The sequence below is a fragment of the Rhinolophus ferrumequinum genome, chromosome X, assembly GCF_004115265.2.
Source record: "Rhinolophus ferrumequinum isolate MPI-CBG mRhiFer1 chromosome X, mRhiFer1_v1.p, whole genome shotgun sequence".
NCBI classification, from domain to species: domain Eukaryota; kingdom Metazoa; phylum Chordata; class Mammalia; order Chiroptera; family Rhinolophidae; genus Rhinolophus; species Rhinolophus ferrumequinum.
Genome location: NC_046284.1, coordinates 17,827,099 through 17,842,418, shown reverse-complemented (window position 1 = coordinate 17,842,418; position 15,320 = coordinate 17,827,099). Strand labels below are relative to the sequence as shown.

Sequence of the window (15,320 nt, the reverse complement as noted above, 5' to 3'; positions counted from 1 at the left end):
GCTTTTGAAGCCATGGAAAAGGAAAATCACCACCTAAAGGAGAAAGTATAGATGAAGAAGAGGTCCAAAGATTGAACCTGGGTCACTTTTACATTAAGAGATTAAGTAGATTAGATAGAATCAACAAAAGAAACTGAGAAGGAACAGCTAGTGAACTAGGAGAAGTAAAAGAGAGCAGTGCTTCAAAAGGTAGAGTTTCAAGGTAAGAGGGAAGTGATAAATCATATCAAATTTTGCTGAGAGATCAAGTAAAATGAGAACTGAGGATTGACCAACAGATCTAGCCACACAAAAGTTACCGAGAAATATAATAAGAGTGGTTGCTGAACAATGTATGGTAAAAGCCTGTTGGAGTTGGTTGAGGAGACAGACAACGGAAGGTAAATAAGAGACAATGAATATAGACAACTATTTTTAGGAACTTTGCTATGAATAGGAACAGAGAAATGATGTAATAACAATGTTGATCTTACTTGATTATAATGAAGGTGATTTGCAAACTGTTAAGTTTACATACAAATAATAAGGCTATGATAAAAGCTAATCACTTCTTAATATCCATAACTAGCAAATTCATTTTACATGTTTCTATGTATTCACAGTTTACAAAAGCTTATTAATATATTTACTGACCACCTTCATCTGCATTTTAAGCACATGACAGATTTGACTGAGTCAGGGATCCCCTGATAATGGAACACAAACCTTTTGTCACATGCTTATTGGCATTATGGATGCCTTTGTTCACTAGTAGCCAGAATCTAAGAGGATGTCTGTAATTTTCCCATCAGCCTAGAGTCCCTGACTCATATACTTCCCAGAGGGATTACACTTTCTCTTTATTCTTCAATAGAAGCATAAGATCTGTGAGGAAAATGAGACAGCATGATTCAAAAATTCTGGAGAGTGGCTTGAGATCAGTGTCATAGTTATGGAAAGTGGTGCGTCAGATTACACAACAAAACATATCTGGATTTCTTGTTTTCTTAATGAGACAGTCATGGAAAGAAAAGGGGAATAAAACTTGTATTGGAATCAAACTTTCAAAAAGACCTTCACGGACAGACATGTGATTGTCAATTTTCGTCACCCCAACATATCTTAGGAGTTCTTTTAGAACCTAATCCCGTTCATTTAAAAAATGGATACAGAGGAGGAGTTTATGCCAATACGTGGCTGACAGTATTAATTCATTCTGGAGGTTCTGGTCATTTCCAATATTCTCTGTATTCCCAAATGATACTAAAGTAAAACAGAAACAGCATTTGACCTAAGGCAAAGTAAATATTGACTGCCATCTCAAGGGTTTATCTAGCAGGTGTGGTAAAAGCAAAGAATCCTGGGGCGGCCAGATGGCTCAGTTGGTTAGAGTGCGAGCTCTGAACAACAGAGTAGCCATTTCGATTCTCACATGGGCCGGTGAGCTGTGTCCTCCACAACTAGACTGAAGACAGTGAGCTGCTGGTGGTTAGCCGGATGGCTCAGTTGGTTAGAGTGCGAGCTCTCAACAACAAGGTTGCCGGTTCAATTCCTGCCTGGGATGGTGGGCTGCACCCCCTGCAACTAGATTGAAAATGGTGACTGGAATGGAAGCTGAACTGTGCCCTCCTCAACTAAATTGAAGGGCAATGACTTGGAGCTGATGGGCCCTGGAAAAACACACTGTTTCCCAATATTCCCCAATAAAAAAAAAAAAAAAAAGCAAAGCATCCCCAGTATGCTAAGGAGAGAAAGGGATTCTGTCTACAGTAGCAGAGCCTATAATCATCACCCACAGCCATTTAAGTCAGGAAAGGGAGCTCTCAGCAAAGGGAGTTGTCAGCTTTGAAAACAGCCTGTACACACACACACACACACACACACACCCCGTTTGTGCCACTTAATAGCTAAAGACTGACTCTGGATAATGGTCTTCATGGGGAGAGGAGTCAGCAGATGCATAAACTCTGTTTGTTGACATATTTATTCCCAGAGCTAATTGTATTAATTTCCAAAAACTCTTGCCTTGATGAGAGCTAGTGGGAAGGAAAAAGAAACAAACTTTGTGGTATTGTATAATTATACCCAAATTTAAAAATTTCTTTTTGTTTCTCATCAAAATGCAAGGCTTACTATATATCACTGTGCACTGACAGCTTTAATAGAAGAAAAAATAAGGCAAACAATTAGCCTTGGGGAAAAGATATAAACTAATGCACAATTCATGAATTTGCTACTCATTTATACCTGCTGTGATTCTAACAGAGTTGATGAAATACAACAATGAGTGATTTTGAACAATTTTGACTTAATCTTCCGAATAAACACTTGGTGTTGGGATTATTTAAAATATGACTTCTTCTTATGGATTGTATGCAGAATAGTCTTTCTCTGACAGAGATGATATAATTTGGTACAACCTTCCTAAGTAGGCCTGGGATGACGATCAGGACAGCTTCATTACTGCCAGAAAAGCTTCCCTGGATGGAATACAGTTTCACAGGCACGGGTTCCATCTACAGTAGTCAGAACTCTGGGTAGATTCCAACTCAAACCAGCTTATGCAAAAATGAGAATTTCTTGGTTTAGGTTACCAAGTACAAAGGATGGAGGTATATAGCTTGTTGTCAGCAATGACTGGAACCAGGAAATTCACCACCCCCTAAATATGCTCTTGTTCTCCAGTGCCAATCAGTTTCTATATCAGTTTTATTCTCTCAGATTAGCTTTTGAAAAAATTTTTATAACCTCTTATTTATTTATATAGAATTCCAATTTAAAAACTTACTTTACTTAATCCTTTTAATAACCATGTGATTAGCTTTTAAAATACTAAGGACAAGATCTTATTGGTCCAGCTTGGGTAAGCTTACCGCTCTTATACCAATGAATGGTCCCTTGACAGCTACCTCTGGGAAGTATAAGACTATCCATGGCCCCGCAAAGCTTGCAGAAGCCCTAGAAAAGTAGTTTCTGGGTATACGCCAGCCACATTGCATTATCTGAAATAAGTCCAGGAGAAGTAGTTACTACCTGCCTGGAGTTTGGAGCTATTCATATCTCAAACAAGATTAATGGAAAACCAAATAAAAGAAAGGGAAATAATTCACAACCATATTTATATCCCTAATAAATCAAATGGGTTTAATTTTGCTGGATTCCCTTCTAGGCCCACAGGCACCTTGTTTGGGGATTGAGGGGAACTCATTACTCAGCCTTTGTTCTTCTTTCTGAAAGCACCCTAGAAATAGACATAGGAACAAGGTGAAAATTAATTATTTGTTTATAGTTGCTGAAGGAGGATTGGAAGAAGTAGTTTGGGCTGATTGCCAAAGTGGAGGTTTCATATTACTTTCTCTCAAGTTGATATCATGGGAATTACATATTTGGAGAGTTGCTTTTGTAGACCAGGCATTTACCCAGTTAGTCACATAGAAGGTCATGGACCGACACATATCCTTGTCGACTGGCAAAAATAACTCTAAAGATAAATCCACGAGAAAAACGGTTTATTCAGGAAAAAAGGAAAAGAAACAAAAACCACCACTGCAGTGCAGGAATGCACACCTCCAACCCAGAGCTCCAACCGGCTCCCACGTGAAGAAGGAAAAAAATGGCCCAGTTCCAAGATAGCTATTCTATTTATTAGCATCTCTCCTCCTGAAGTGACCACAAAGTTCAACAGGAAGTCAGGGCTAGAGAATCAACAAGGGGCCCAGCTCCACCCATAGTCGTCCCAGCTCCATGGTTAAGCATCCCAAGATGTCAGTTCACTTTTATCATTCTGGATGAACAGGAGTAAGAGGGACAAAAAGGAGGGAGACTTCCAGTCTTGTCTGTAGAAGCTAGGTCCTAAGCCCTGATTCAGCTGTCTTTTGCATATATGGAAGCAGAAGTAGAGAGAAAAACAAATGGCCCCAAAGAGAGGAAGCAATAAGAATATATATGTATGTATCCAGTGACACTTTCCCTATCTTGTTAATCATATACGAAAGTCTGACAATTAAGTTCATGAAATAGTTCCAACAATGTTGCTAACCTTTTTTTTTATACCAGAGGGATTATTCATTATGAATTTGTACCGACTGGACAAACAGTTAACCAAGTTTACTATTTGGAAATGCTGGAAAGGCTGTATGAAAAAGTTAGACAACCTGAACTTTTCACCAACAATTCATGGCTGTTGCATCACGACAATGCACCAGCTCATACAGCACTGTCTGTGAGGGAGGTTTTAGCCAGTAAACAAATCACTGAATTGGAACGCACTCCCTACTCACCAGATCTGGCCCCAAATGAATTATTTACCAAAAGATAAAGGAAATCTTGAAAAGAAGACATTTAGATGACATTCAAGACATCAAGGGTAATACGATGACAGCTCTGGTGGCCATTCCAGAAAAAGAGTTCCAAAATTGCTTTGAAGGGTGGATTAGGCACTGGCGTTGGTATATAGCTTCCCAAGGGGACCACTTCGAAGGTGACCGTAGTGATATTCAACAATGAGGTATGTAGCACTTTTTCTAGGATGACTTGGTGAACGTAATTGTCAGACCTTCGTAAATCACTTTTCCTCCCTAAAACAGGAAAAAGTGAGAGGTAAAGAGAAGGCCTTAGAATGTCTCTCTGATACTACTTCCTCCTGGGGAGTGGAGCAAAAGCTCTCTCATGGGAACGTGAGGACAAGGAAATAGGCCCCACACTGATAGTATTTTTTCATAACCATGATTATCCTATAGTTATATCCATTCTTTAGACTTTTTTCACTTTTTATGTCATAAATATTTTGTCATTTACATTGTCTTCCAAATCATAATCATAATGACTACATAATGTCTCATCGTTTAGATCATTACTGCTTCACCAGCTAGTTTACTTTATTAAATATTCAGATGATTTCTTATTTTTCTATCCTAGATAATACTTAAATGGACATTTTTATGGCTACACTTTACTCCTTTTGGACTATTTCCTGAGGTTGAATTCTCAGAAGTAAGATTACTATGCCAAAGGCTATACATATCCAAAAACAAAATATTTATTCCAACCTATATTGCCACCAGTGATATATTCATGTGCCAGTTTTACCACAATCTTGTGAACATCGTAGATGATCAATAATGTTTTGGCTTTGATTAATTTAATGTCTATAAAAGGCACCTAATTAATGTTCTCTTTTTTATTTCTTTGATTGCTGAAGTGTTTAAATATTTTCCCATATGTGTGTTTACTAATTGTACTTCCTTTTATAAATTGTTTATCTCCATTGCCCACTTATCTAGTGACTGTCTTAAAGTTTTCCTCAGAAATTTATTTGAGATTATAAGATATTAACTCTTTGTTACATTTACCGGTAATTTTTTTTCTTGTCTATTGCTTCCCTTATTATTGTCACCATTTTTATGTGTATGTAGAAGTTTCGTTTTTATGGAGTCTCCATCAGCCATAAACTCATCAATAGCTTCAAACCTCATAATGTGATCAATCTCTTGCTCTGATATCTTTTGGGAGATAGTTATATATAAAAAAAAGATGTCACACTTCCAAAAAAGTTTCAAAAGGATCAAAGAAACCTTGAACTCAACCAGTTTGTAAAGGAATTAGTTAAGCTTCAAGTTGATTTTTCCTTATTCATGCTGAAAAAGACTTTTTCTCTTTAAGCAACCAAATATGGATCACAGCGGGAAGTATTAACTTCTAACACTTTCCGAAGAGCACAAACCTTCTGTTATTCTATTCATATAAAATACCAGTTGACAGATGGTATTTGCCAGAAAATAGGGAAGAAAAGCATTTGAACAGAAATTTATAAATTGAAAATTCTCTTTAAAAAAGTACCTGTCTATTTGGTTGGATATTTAAGAGAATAAGTCTAGGGCCAGTGTAGGAAAATGGAAAGACAGGGAAGAATGGAATTTCGATCTTAAACCTCATTCAATTTTTAACTAGTTATGTGACTTTCATCAGTTATTTGCCCTCTCTTGGCCTGTTTTAGAGGAACAGGCCAAGGTTTAATAAGGTTTCATAAGGAAATTATTAAACCTTAGGTTTAATAAGGAAATTAGACTAGATTATTTATTAAATCCATTTTGGTGCTAGCATTCTATGATTCTCCATTCATTCATTCATTCATTCATCACTTCATTCAATAAATAGGTCTTGAGCCCATAACATGTGACCAACACTCTGATACTTGAAGGGAATACAATGTTAAATAAGAAAGACCTCATCTTCACTGACCCTTTAGTAGGAAAGAGAAAACATAAGTAGAACACTGGCATTCCATGTGGTCAGTTCCATAATGGTGGTGAAAAGGTAGGGAAATGCAGTAGGGGCTAAGGGAACACAGCAGAGGAGTACCCCATCCTCATGCCTTCCTCAGCATAAGCTGGGTTGTCAAGGAGAAGATTTCTGGGAAGGTAACACCAAACTGAACCTTAAAGATACATAGGATTTAGTTAAAGGACAGAAGAGGTATGGTTCTATGAGATAGTCTATGCAGAGGAATCGATAGGAGCAAAGGCTAAGAAGCATAAAACAGCAGGAAGCATATGGAGAACTATGGTTTGATGTTACAAGAGCTTGGAGTATGAGGCACAGTGACAAGGCTAGAGGATCAGGCTCAGCTCATGAAGGACCCCTTGCATTAGGCTAAGGAATCTGGAATTTATTCTCTAAGAAATGGTGCATCATCATTTCAGGCACGAGAGTACCATGGTCAAATTTGTATTCTGGCAGAAGCATGCAGGGTGAATTGAAGGGGAGCACAAGTGAAGGCAGGATCAGGTGATATACTGAAAAGCTATTGTTATAATCTAGGTGTGATCCCATGGGCTTAAATTAAGACAGTAACAGTGGCTGCATATGGTTGTTCAGGTTGTTCATTGCACAAGGGTGCCTTACTTGAGGGGGCAAATGGAAGCTGAAATCTGGTCTGCTCTAATTGCCAAGCCTGTGCCTTGGTAAGAGGCTTTACCCTTCTGAAGGGATTCTGTGTTCTAATTCAGTGTCTCTCATTGTTGGGGCCTCAGTTGGAAGACTGGAAGACTGGTGACTGGAATAATCTGAAGCCTTGCTCACTCACCCATGTGCCTAGTGGTTGATGCTGGCTATAAGTTGACAGCCAAGCTGGAATGCTCAAACAGAATACAACGATGTACCCTAGGTGCCCTCACAGCATGGTGGCTGAATTCTTGAGAATGGGAGTGAGAGCAAGAGTGAAAAGAACAGGAGAGAAGAGAAGAGGAGAAGAGAGGAGAGGAGAGGAGAGGAGAGGAGAGGAGAGGAGAGGAGAGGAGAGGAGAGGAGAGGAGAGGAGAGGAGGGGAGAGGAGGGGAGATTTTAAGGAATTGGCTCACACAGCTGTGGAGGCTGGCAAATCCAAATCTGCAGGTAAGCCAGTAGGCTGAAGAACCAAGGAAGAGTTGGTGATGCAGTTTAAATCTGAAGGCATTCTTCTGGGCAAAGTCTTTCTTGCTCAGAGGATGTCAGTCTTTTCTATTAAGGCCTTCAACTGATTGGATGAGGCCCACCCATATGATGGAAGGTAATCTGCATTACTCGAAGTATAGTGATTTAAATGTTAATCTCATCTAAAAAATACCTTCAAAGAATCTTCTAGAATAATATTTGACCAAATATCTGTGCACTGTAGCCTAGCCAGCTGACACATAAAATTAACCAACACAGTTTCTAAACATGGTTGAGTGTGCCTAGAGAGTACAACTCATGTGAAAAGGGAGGTTTTGCAAGAGTTGAAACTACAGAGGCAAATAGGGTCCAAATCCCTAACGATCTTATAAGTCAAAGAAGGAACTGAGGACTTTATCCCGAGGGCAATGAAAAGCTATGGAAGGGCCAGATTTTCGTTTTAGGGTAATTCTGACTGAAAAGTAGAAACTTAGGGAGGGTAGAGCATGGAGAACTAGCAACAGAAAGACCAGAAAGGAGAAAAATACTGTGGTTCAAGTAAGAGATGATGGTGGCCTGTACTAGGGAGGTGGTGATAGAGATGGGGATAAGTGATTATAATCTAGAGATAATTTGGATACAGAAGTCCCAAGAATTGGTCATGGATTTGATGTGTTAGGGAGGGAGAAAAAGCCTAGGATGACACCCAGTTTACTGGTTGAGGCCCTGGGTAAATAGAGATTTAATTTACTGAGATGAAGAAAAGGAGAGGGGGAGGAGTTTTGAGGGAAATGATAAAAGGTTCATTTTTCACATGTTGATTTTGAGATACTATGAGATTCTAGCTAGAGTGGCAATGGAATAGGCAGGTATATAACCCTATCGTTCCTAAAGCAGTGAAAGGTGTTTTTACCTTACCATGATTCATCTGCTTTTTTCTCTACATTAGGAAAGTACATTTGTTGTGGATTCCTTCTAATGTTTCTGTGATCAAATTATTGTTAGCCCTCCTCCGTGGATTCACTATAGATGCAATCTAGAATTACACAATGGAGCTGCACACACTAATAACAGCAAAAACTCTTGAATCTCCTTGAGATTTTTAGATTAAAACAAAAGAATGTGGAATTTTTTTGCACTAGATTCCAAGCCATTCCCATTGTCTCCAGAGTCCTGGCAAATTATTTGACTTAGGTGGTGCCAAGCAGGCTCCCATAGCACCCTCCTAACTTGTTCTCCTATGCTTTTATTCAAAATTAGTTTCAGGTGTACAAAACAACACAGTGATTAGATATTTACAGACTTCACAAAGTGATAACCCCAACAAGTCTACTACCCATCTGACACTGTACATAGCTATTACAGTACCACTGACTATATTCCCTATACCGTACAAGGTCAGACAATTAAGTTCGCGAACTCATCCTAGACAAAGTACTACATACCTCACTGCTGAATATCGCTATGGTCACCTTCGAAGTACTCCCCTCGGGAAGTTATGCACCAATGCGAGTGCCTAGTCCACCCTTCAAAGCAATTTTGGAACTCTTTTTCTGGAATGGCCGTCAGAGCTGTCGTCGTATTACCCTTGATGTCCTGAATGTTATCAAAATGTCTTCCTTTCAATATTTCCTTTATCTTTGGGTAAAGAAAGAAGTCATTAGGGACCAGATCAGGTGAGTAGGGAGGATATTCCAATACAGTTATTTGTTTACTGGTTAAAAACTCCCTCACAGAAAGTGCCGTGTGAGCTGGTGCATTGTCATGATGCAAGAGCCATGATTTGTTGGTGAAACGTTCAGGTCGTCTAACTTTTTCACGCAGCCTTTTCAGCACTTCCAAATAATAAACTTGGTTAACTGTTTGTCCAGTTGGTACAAATTCAGAATGAGTAATCTTTCTGATATCAAAAAAGGTTAGCGACATCATTGCAACAAGTTTGCGAACTTAATTGTCAGACCTTGTATTTACACTCCGTAACTACGTATTTTTAAAATTATAATTGACATTCAGTATTATTTTACATTAGTTTCAGGTGTACAGCATAGTGGTTAGGCATTCATATAATTTATGCAGCAATTTCTCCCATCCCTGATTAATTTAGTACCCACCTGGCACTATACAGTTGTTACAACATTATTGACAATATTCTCTATGCTGTACTTTATACCCTATGTTCTTAATTAGAGAACACACAGTGCTGTTTATTTCCATACAATTGGCTCTGTCTTACCCAGCTTCCTTCTCAGTTTTCTGTTACCATATCCAACGTGGAATAAAATGACACAAAGCCTTATTTCAAAACGTAAGTGCTAGAATAGTTGATAACTCAATCTCTTGAATAAATGAGAAGAGGGGATAGGAGACCACAGCAGAAGTCAGTGAAATGCCTGGAGGTAAAGCAGCATTATTCTGGCTGCATGAAGACACACATAAACTAAGGCAGACCTGTTCTTTTCCTGGCACCAAGAGAGATGCTCCTGGCAAAAGTCAAGAGCCGTGGTTGTGTCTGAGAAGTCCAGTCTCTGGTGTCCACTATTGCCATGAGGCTCCACAAGTTGACATTTGCCTTTGTCTCCATATTAAATGGAGTCACTGTGTCTGAAAAAATCAAGATGTCCAATGCCCAAAGGAAATAATAAACTAGAGAAAATAGATAGACAGATGCAAAAGTTATGTTCCTGAGGAAGAAGAAATCTAAGGACAATGTTTAAAGGATTTTGGACTTTTCCCATTGGGGAATGATGTCTTATGGGGTGTGCCTTTGGCTCACACTTTTTAGCTTAGCACACAGGGTTCTTTATGAGCTAGCTGGCACTCACAAACTCTCGAGCTTCATTTCTCACCATGTCTTCATATGCACCCTCTACCCCAGTCATCCTGGACCACTTGCAGTACCATGAATACGCTATTCTTACTCTTTCACATTCTAGCTAATTTTGTTTTTTCAGTAAATTTTGTTATTATTACTACTTTATTTATATATAGTAGTAATTTAATTATAAATTTATTGGGGTGACAATGGTTAACAAAACCACATAGGTTTCAAGTGTACAATTCTATAATACATCATCTATATATCACATTGTGTGTTCACCACCCAGAGTCAGTTCTCCTTCCATCACCATATATTGTTCCCCTTTACCCTCTTCTACCCTCTCCCTCCCCCCTTACCATCTGGTAACTACTAAACTGTTGTCTGTGTCTATGAGTTTTTGTTTCTTTATTTGTTTGTCTTGTTTCTTTGTTGCTTTCGGTTTTTGTTTTGCTGTAATGCCCATCTCTACCGTCGCCCCCCACCCACTATTGCTACCACCTTAATTTGGCTAAACATTGTTTATTTTTCAAAGCCCAGTTCAAATTAAATATCCTTCAGAAAACTTCCATTGACTGTCACTAGGGCAGATACTGCTTCTCTGAATTCCCATGTTCCCAGGGTATGTCTCTCATAGCACTTATCACGTTATATTGAAATTGCCTGTTTTCCCATCTCTTTCTAAACAGTGATATCCTTGAAAGCACAGACCATATGTTGTCCCTGTCAATAATCCCTGTCAATAAGACCCTAAAGTAAGCTTGTAGCAGAATATGTAGTCAATAAGTTTATTTTGAATGGATGAATAAAGTCCATTGTTTTACTTAGCACCTAGATTCTATATCATTTTGTAACCTGCATTATTCTCTGTTCCTTATTGGATGGATATGATTTGTCTGGAGTAAATTCTCTGATGTTAAAAATCTTAGTTTGTCCTTGTGGCCAGCTTTTCTTCTGTGTACTGGTTTTTTGTTTGTTTGTACCTGTATTATTGAGATGATACTCATATACCATAAAGTTCACCTTTTTTTCCTGCTTTCACTATTTAATTGGCCTCCTTATTTCTTTTTTAATTTAATTTTATTACGTTTCAGGTGTACAAAACTTCATAATCATTAGACATTTACATCTCTCAGAAAGTGATAACCCCAGCAACTCTACTACCCCTCTGACATCGTACATAGCTATTACGATACCATTGACTATATTCCCTATGCTGTACTTTACATCCTGTGACTATACATATATGTGTATTTAATTATAGTTGACATTCAATATTATTTTATGTTAGTTCCAGGTGTGCAGCGCAGTCATTAAGCATTTATACAATCTATGAAGTGATCCACCTGATAAGTCTAGTTCCCATCTGACACCCTACATAGTCTTTCTTTAAAATTAAAGTTTATTGGAGTGACACTTGTTAGTAAAGTTACATAGGTTTCAGGTGTACAATTCTGTGATACATCATCAATATATCACATTGTGTGTTCACCACCCAAAATCAGTTCTCCTTCCATCACCACATATTTGTAAAGATATATGTGCTCCGATGTTCATTGCAGTTTTATTTACGGTGGCCAAGACATGGAAACAATCAATGTCTTTCGATAGATGATTGGGTAAATAAGTTGTGGTATATATACACAGTGGAATACTATTCTGTCATAAGAAAAGATGAAATAGTGCCATTTGCGACAACATGGATGGATCTTGAGATTATTATGCTAAGCGAAATGAGACAGAAAAATTTGAGAGCCATATGATTTCACTGATCTGTGGTATATAAAACTGAAAACAACAAAGGAACAAGATAAACAAATGAAAAAACAAAAACTCGTAGACACAGATAATAGTTTAGTGGTTACCAGAGGGGAAGGGAGGAGGGGGTGGTAGATGAGGGTGGAAGGAGAACTGACCCTACATGGTCTTTTACAACATTATTGATTATATTCCCCATTCTGTATTTTACATCCTGTAACTATTTTGTGACTACTAATTTGTACCTTCTAATCCTTTCCTTTCTTGCCCATCCCCCAACCTCCCTCCCATCTAGTAACCATCAGTTTGTTCTCTGTATGTATGTGTCTATTTCTGTTTTGTTTGCTCATTTATTCTGTTCTTTAGATTCCACATATAAGTGAGATCGTATGGTATTTGTCTTTCCCAATCTGACTTATTTCACTTAGCATAATATCCTCTAGCTCCATTCATGTTGCTGCAAATGGTAAGATTTCATTTTCTTTATGACAGAGTATTACTCCATTGTATAAATGTACCACAGTTTCTTTATCCAATCATCTATTGATGGACATTTCAGTTGTTTCTGTATCTTGGCTATTGTGAATAGCGCTGAGTAAGCATAGGGGTGCATATATGCTTTCGAATTAGTGTTTTGGATTTCTTTGGATAAATATCCAGGCGTGGAATTGCTGGGTCATAAGGTAATTCTATATTTAATTTTTTGAGAAAACTCCATGCTGTTTTCCAAGTGGCTGTACTAATTTGCAATTCCACTAAAAGTGGAGGGTTCCCTTTTCTCCACATCCTTGTCAACACTTGTTGTTTGTCGATTTATTGATGATAGCAATTCTGACAGGAGTGAGGTGGTACAGGGAGTAATAAAAAATATGGTGAATATTTAAATTTTAAAAATTTATTACAGTGAAAGACACATTACCATTAATCCCCCTCAAAACACTTCCCCCCACCCCCAGCTTCCAACACACTTATCCCATTGTTCTTGCCACTTTCTAAAGCAGTTCTGGAAGTCCTCTTTTGTGAGTGTCATTAGTAGCACTGTGTGGCTGCCTTGATGTCCTGAATCGATTCAAAATGTTTACCTTTCATGGTCATTTTGACTTTGGGGAAGAGCTAGAAGTCACACGGTGCCAGATCCGGTGAATAAGGGGGATGAGGACATATCGTAATGTTTTTATTTGGCAGAAATTGCCATACCAGAAGCGATGGGTGACATGGAGCTTTTCTGTTGTGATCCCAAAATGTGGTGAATGCTGCTGCTGAGTGCCATCCAACAGAAAGGCAGGGATCTTCAATACAGGAAACAATGCGTTGAACCTCAGTGACAGTGTGTGACAAGTTTCAACTTGTTCTGTGCAATCAGTCAGGTGTGAGCTATGGTTGAGAGAAGGCGTGTTTTAAAGTGTGCTGTAAATCATCCTCCATCACAACAAAGTTCCGTATCACACATCACATCTGGTATACGTCAATTTCTGTCAAGTAAAAATGTTACGGTGTGTCTTCACCCGCCTTATTCACCAGATCTGGCACCCTGCGACTTCTGGCTTTTCCCCAAAGTCAAAATGATTCAGGACATATAGGAGGCAGCCATGACAGCACAACTAAAGACACTCATGAAAGAGGACTTCCAGAACTGCTTCAGAAAGTGGCACTAATGATGGCATAAGTGTGTTTGAAGTGAAGAGGAGTATTTTGAGGGGAATTATTGGCAATGTGTCTTTTACTGTAATAAATTTTTCTTTATTTAAACATTCACCACATTGTTTGATCACACCTCGTAGTTATTACAATATTTTGACTATATTCCTTATACTATACCCTACATCCCCATGACTACTATGTAACAACACACTTGTACTTCTTAATTCCTTCCCCCTTTTCACCCATCCCCAAGCCCCCTCTCATCTGGCAACCATCAAAATATTCTCTGTATCCATGAGTGTGTTTCAGTTTTGTTCATTTATTTTGTCCTTCAGATTCCACATATAAGTGAAATCACAATGCATCTGTCTTTCTCTGTCTGACATACTCCACTCAGCACAACACTCTCCAGGTCTATCCATGCTGCCACAGATGGCAAGAGCCCATTCCCTTTGATGGCCAAGCAATATTCCACTGCATACATGTACTACCTCCTCTTTATCCATTCATCCATTGACCAACACTCAGGCTATCTCCACATCTTGGCCTTTGTAAACAATGCTGCAATAAGCATATGGATGCACACATCCCCTTGAAGTAGTATTTTGGGTTACTTCAAATAAATATCCAGAAGGGGATTTACTGCATCCTTCTTTCTCATGTTGTAGACTTCATTTTATTTTATTTTGTTTTATTTTATTTTATTTTTTACAGAAGTCTTTTATTGTTTTGCACTTATGCCATGAATTCACAGGGAATGGGTTCCAGCAGCTCAGACTCCTTTCCATTGGTTCTCACAAAGTGTGCTTCTCTGGGTGGGGCAGGCTGGCATTTCAGTTGAACCCAGGTACCTTTCTCTTTGGCTTCCTTCTTTTACTGATCATTTTCCTCCACCCGTTTCAGGAGGCTATCTCGGCTTTTAGAGTGCTTAATATGCTCAATACGAACATTAATTCTCTTGGCAAGAATCTTGCCCTTAACTTGTTTGTTTACCACAATGCCAACCGCATGCTGAGTAACATTGTAGACCCTTCCCGTTTTGCCATGGTAACATTTGTGGGGCATCCCTTTTTGAACAGTGCCCACTCCCGTGATGTCTACAATATCACCTTTCTTGTAGATTCACATGTATGTGGCCAAAGGAACAAATCCATGTTTTCTAAAAGTCCTAGAGAACATATAGTGGGTGCCTCTCCTCTTTCCCTTTGTATTGGTCATTATGACGAATTACTGGAAGATGGTGGTCCTGGCCAAAAAGCTGTAGCCTTCATTTTAAAGCCAATTTTGTCTGATATAAGTATTGCTACCCCAGTATTGTTTTTGCTTTTGTTTTTTCATTTCCATGGCTGAGATATCCCTCCCAATTTTCAACTATCATATGGAGGTTTGGTGCTGGCCCATTTCACGGCTCTGCCCCTTCTACCAGTCTCGATGTGGCTTCTTTATATCCTTAGTTATACAACTTGTGTTCAGCTAGACTTCAGATGGTTCTGCAGGTTGATTGTTCTATAATTTGTTTGTAACTTTGATGTGTTCACGGGATGAGGCAAGCACAGTATTTATCTACACCATCTTGGATCTTGCCATTGGTATTTTGATAGGAATTGCATAGAATCTATAGATTGCTTCGGGTATTATGGGCTCTTTAACAATGTTAATTCATCCTATCATGAGCACGGTCTATGCTCCATTTAATTGTATCTTCTTCAATTTTTTT

General features: G+C 38.6%; 1 pseudogene; it reads right to left on the bottom strand.

The window, feature by feature from the left end:
- Positions 1–14,335: 14,335 nt before the first annotated feature.
- On the bottom strand, positions 14,336–14,824 carry LOC117027645 (60S ribosomal protein L21-like; annotated as a pseudogene).
- Between the last annotated feature and the right edge of the window lie 496 nt (positions 14,825–15,320).